Genomic DNA, 5,297 nt, shown 5'->3' on the forward strand with positions numbered 1-5,297 from the left:
GTCACAGGAATGGTTCAAAACATAGTCAGTAAGAAGAGTCAGTATTCTTGTACTTAAGTCGGCATTGTGCCTTTTGTATTTAGTTCCGATGCAATTTCTGTGTTTCATCGTCAATAAGAAGGTCCAAGGGATACACCAATCCTGGAGTGAAGCATGGGAATCTATATCTAGTGCCACAGGAATGGTTCAAATCATAGACAGTGGGATGAGTCAGTCTTCTTGTACTTAAGGCGGCATTGTGCCTTTTGTATTTGATTCCGATTCAATATCTGTGTTTCATCGTCAATAAGAAGGTCAGAGGGATGCAGTAAACCTGAAGTGAAGCATCGGAATCTTTAACTAGTATCACAGGAATGGTTCAAAACATAGACAGTAGGAAGAGTCAGTCTTCTTGTACTGAAATCGGCATTGTGCCTTTCCTATTTAACTCCGAAGCAATTTCTGTGTTTCATCGTCAATAAGAAGATCCAAGGGATATTGTAAACCAGGAGTGAAGCATCGGAATCTATAACTAGTGTCAAAGGGATGGTTCAAAACATAGACAGTAAGAAGAGTCAGTATTCTTGTACTTAAGTCGGCATTGTACCTTTTGTATTTAGTTCCGATGCAATTTCTGTGTTTCATCGTCAATGAGAAGGTCAGAGGGATACAGTAAACCTGAAGTGAAGCATCGGAATCTATAACCAGTGTCACAGGAATGGTTCAAAACATAGTCAGTAAGAAGAATCAGTCTTCTTGTACTTAATTCCGATGCAATTGTGCCTTTTGTATTTAATTCCGATGCAATTTCTGTGTTTCATCGTCAATAATAAGGTCCAAGGGATACAGTAAACCTGGAGTGAAGAATCGGAATCTATAACTAGTGACACAGGGATGGTTCAAAACATCGACTGTAAGAAGAGTCAGTATTCTTGTACTTAAGTCGGCATTGTGCCTTTTGTATTTAATTCCGATGCTATTTTTGTGTTTCATCGTCAATAAGTAGGACCAAGGGATACAGTAAACCGGGAGTGAAGCATCGGATGCTATAACTAGTGTCACAGAAATGGTTCAAAACATAGTCAGTAAGAAGAGTCAGTCTTCTTGTACTTAAGTGGGCATTGTGCCTTTTGTATTTAATTCCGTTGCAATTACTGTATTTCATCGTCAATAAGAAGGTCCAAGGGATACAGTAAACCGGGAGTGAAGCATCGGAATCTATAACTAGTGTCACAGAAATGGTTCAAAACATAGTCAGTAAGAAGAGTCAGTCTTCTTGTACTTAAGTGGGCATTGTGACTTTTGTATTTCATTCCGTTGCAATTACTGTATTTCATCGTCAATAAGAAGGTCCAAGGGATACAGTAAATGTGAAGTCATGCATTGGAATCTATAACTAGTGTCACAGGGATGGTTCAAAAGCATAGTCAGTACGAAGAGTCAGTCTTCTTGCACTTAAGTCGGCATTGTACCTTTTGTATCTAATTCCGATGCAAGTTCTGTGTTTCATCGTCAATAAGAAGGTCCAAGTGATACAGTAAACCTGGAGTGAAGCATCGGAATCTCTAACTAGTGACACAGTTATGGTTCAAAGCATAGACAGTAAGAAGAGTTAGTATTCTTGTACTTAAGTCGGCATTGTGCCTTTTGTATGTAATCCCGATGCAATTTCTGTGTTTCATCGTCAATAAGAAGGTCCAAGGGATACAGTAAACATGAAGTGAAGCACCGGAATCTACAACTAGTGGCACAGGAATGGTTCAAAACATAGTCAGTAAGAAGAGTCAGTCTTCTTGTAGTTAAGTCGGCATTGTGCCTTTTGCATTTAATTCCGATGCAATTTCTGTGTTTCTTCGTCAATAAGGAGGTCCAAGGGATACAGTAAACCTGGAGTGAAGCATCGGAATCTATAACTAGTGTCACAGGAATGGTTCAAATCATAGTCAGTAGGAAGAGTCAGTTTTCTTGTACTTAAGTCGGCATTGTGCCTTTTGTACTTAATTCCGATGCTATTTTTGTATTTCATCGTCAAGAAGAAGGTCCAAGGGATACAGTAAACCGGGAGTTAAGCATCGGAATCTATAACTAGTGTCACAGAAATGGTTCAGAACATAGTCAGTAAGAAAAGTCAGTCTTCTTGTACTTAAGTTGGCATTGTACCTTTTGTATTTAATTCCGATGCAATTTCTGTGTTTCATCGTCAATAAGAAGGTCCAAGGGATACAGTAAACCTGGAGTGAGTCATCGGAATCTATAACTAGTGTCTCAGGGATGGTTCAATACATAGACAGTAAGAAGAGTCAGTATTCTTGAACTTATGTCGGCATTGTGCCTTTTGTATTTAATTCCGATGCAATTTCTGTGTTTCATCTTCAATAAGAAGGTCCAAGGGATACAGTAAACCTGAAGTAAAGCATCAGAGTCTATAACTAGTGTCACAGGAATTGTTCAAAACATAGTAAGTAAGAAGAGTGTCTTCTTGTACATAAGTCGGCATTGTGCCTTTTGTATTTAATTCCGATGCAATTTCTGTGTTTCATCGTCAATGAGTAGGTCCAAGGGATACAGTAAACCTGAAGTGAAGCCTCGGAATCTATAACTAGTGTAACAGGAATGGTTCAAAGCATAGACAGTGGGAAGTGTCAGTCTTCTTGTACTTAATTCGGCATTGTGGCTTTTGTATTTATTTCCGATGCAATTTCTGTGTTTCATCGTCAATAAGAAGGTCAGAGGGATACAGTAAACCTGAAGTGAAGCATCGGAATCTATAACTAGTGTCACAGGAATGGTTGAAAACATAGACAGTAGGAAGAGACAGTCTTCTTTTACTTAAGTCGGCATTGTGGCTTTTCTATTTAATTCCTATGCAATTTCTGAGATTCATCGTCAATAAGAAGGTCCAAGGGAAATAGTAAACCTGGAGTGAAACATCGGAATCTGTAACTAGTGTCTCAGGAATGGTTCAAACATAGACAGCAAGTAGGATCAGTCTTCTTGTACTTAAGTCGGCATTGTGCTTTTTTATGTAATTCCGATGCTATTTTTGTGTTTCATCGTCAATGAGAAGGTCCAAAGGATACAGTAAACCTGAAGTGAAGCATCAGAGTCTATAACTAGTGTCACAGAAATGGTTCAAAACATAGTCAGTAAAATGAGTCAGTCTTCTTGTACTTTAGTGGACATTGTGCCTTTTGTATTTAATTGCGATGCAATTTCTGTATTTCATCGTCAATAAGAAGGTCCAAGGGATACGGTAAACCTGGAGTGAAGCATCGGAAACAATAACTAGTGTCACAGGAAAGAATCAAAGCATAGTCAGTAAGAAGTATCAGTCTTCTTGTACTAAAGGCGTCATTGTGCCTTTTGTATTTAATTCCGATGCAATTTCTGTGTTTCATCGTCAATAAGAACGTCCAAGGGATACAGTAAACGTGGAGTGAAGCATCGGAATCTATAACTAGCGTCACAGGGATGGTACAAACATAGACAGTAAGAAGCGTCAGTATTCTTGTACTTAAGTCGGCATTGTGCCTTTTGTATTTAATTCCGATGCAATTTCTGTGTTTCAACTTCAATGAGAAGGTCCAAAGTATACAGTAAACCTGAAGTGAAGCATCAGAGTCTATAACTAGTCACAGGAACGGTTCAAAACATAGTCAGTAAGAGGAGTCAGTCTTCTTGTACATAAGTCGGCATTGTGCCTTTTGTATTTAATTCCGATGCAATTTCTGTGTTTCATCGTCAATAAGAAGGTCCAAGTGATATAGTAAACATGAAGTCAAGCATCGGAATCTATAACTAGTGCAACAGGAATGGTTCAAATCATAGACAGTGGGAAGAGTCAGTCTTCTTGTACTTAAGTCGGCATTGTGCCTTTTGTATTTAATTCCGATGCAATTTCTGTGTTTCATCGTCAATAAGAAGGTCAGAGGGATACAGTAAACCTGAAGTGAAGCATCGGAATCTATAACTAGTGTCACAGGAATGGTTCAAACCATAGACAGTAGGAAGAGACAGTTTTCTTGTACTTAAGTCGGCATTGTGCCTTTAGTATTTAATTCCGATGCATTTTCTGTGTTTCATCGTTAATAAGAAGGTCAGAGGGATACAGTAAATCTGAAGTCATGCATTGGAATCTATAACTAGTGTCACAGGGATGGTTCAAAACATAGTCAGTACGAAGAGTCAGTCTTCTTGCACTTAAGTCGGCATTGTACCTTTTGTATTTAATTCCGATGCAAGTTCTGTGTTTCATCGTCAATAAGATGGTCCAAGGGATACAGTTATCCTGGAGTGAACCATCGGAATCTATTACTACTGTCACAGGAGTGGTTCAAATCATAGACAGTAAGAAGAGTCAGTCTTCTTGTACTTAATTCGGCATTGTGCCTTTAGTATTTAATTCCGATGCAATTTCTGTGTTTCATCGTTAATAAGAAGGTCAGAGGGATACAGTAAATCTGAAATCATGCATTGGAATCCACAACTAGTGTCACAGGGATGGTTCAAAACATAGTCAGTACGAAGAGTCAGTCTTCTTGCACTTAAGTCGGCATTGTACCTTTTGTATTTAATTCCGATGCAAGTTCTGTGTTTCATCGTCAATAAGAAGGTCCAAGGGATGCAGTAAACCTGGAGTGAAGCATCGGAATCTATAACTAGTGACACAGGGATGGTTCAAAACATAGACAGTAAGAACAGTCAGTATTCTTGAACTTAAGTCTTCATTGTGCCTTTTGTATTTAATTCCGATGCAATTTCTGTGTTTCATCGTCAATAAGAATGTCCAAGGGATACAGTAAAACTGGAGTGAAGCATCGGAATCTATAACTAGTGTCTCAGGGATGGTTCAAAACATAGACAGTAAGAAGAGTCAGTATTCTTGTACTTATGTCGGCATTGTGCCTTTTGTATTTAATTCCGATGCAATTTCTGTGTTTCATCGTCAATAAGTAGGTCCAAAGGATACAGTAAACCTGATGTGAAGCTTAGGAATCTATAACTAGTGTAACAGGAATGGTTCAAAGCATAGACAGTGGGAAGAGTCAGTCTTCTTGTACTTAATTCGGCATTGTGGCTTTTGTATTTAGTTCCGATGCAATTTCTGTGTTTCATCGTCAATAAGAAGGTCAGAGGGATACAATAAACCTGAACCGAAGCATCGGAATCTATAACTAGTGTCACAGGAATGGTTCAAAGCATAGACAGTAGGAAGAGACAGTCTTCTTGTACTTAAGTCGGCATTGTGCCTTTTGTATTTAATGCCGATGCAATTTCTGTGTTTCATCGTCAATGAGTAGGTCCAAGGGATACAGTAA

The sequence above is a fragment of the Schistocerca piceifrons genome, unplaced genomic scaffold (assembly GCF_021461385.2).
Source record: "Schistocerca piceifrons isolate TAMUIC-IGC-003096 unplaced genomic scaffold, iqSchPice1.1 HiC_scaffold_1544, whole genome shotgun sequence".
NCBI lineage: Eukaryota > Metazoa > Arthropoda > Insecta > Orthoptera > Acrididae > Schistocerca > Schistocerca piceifrons.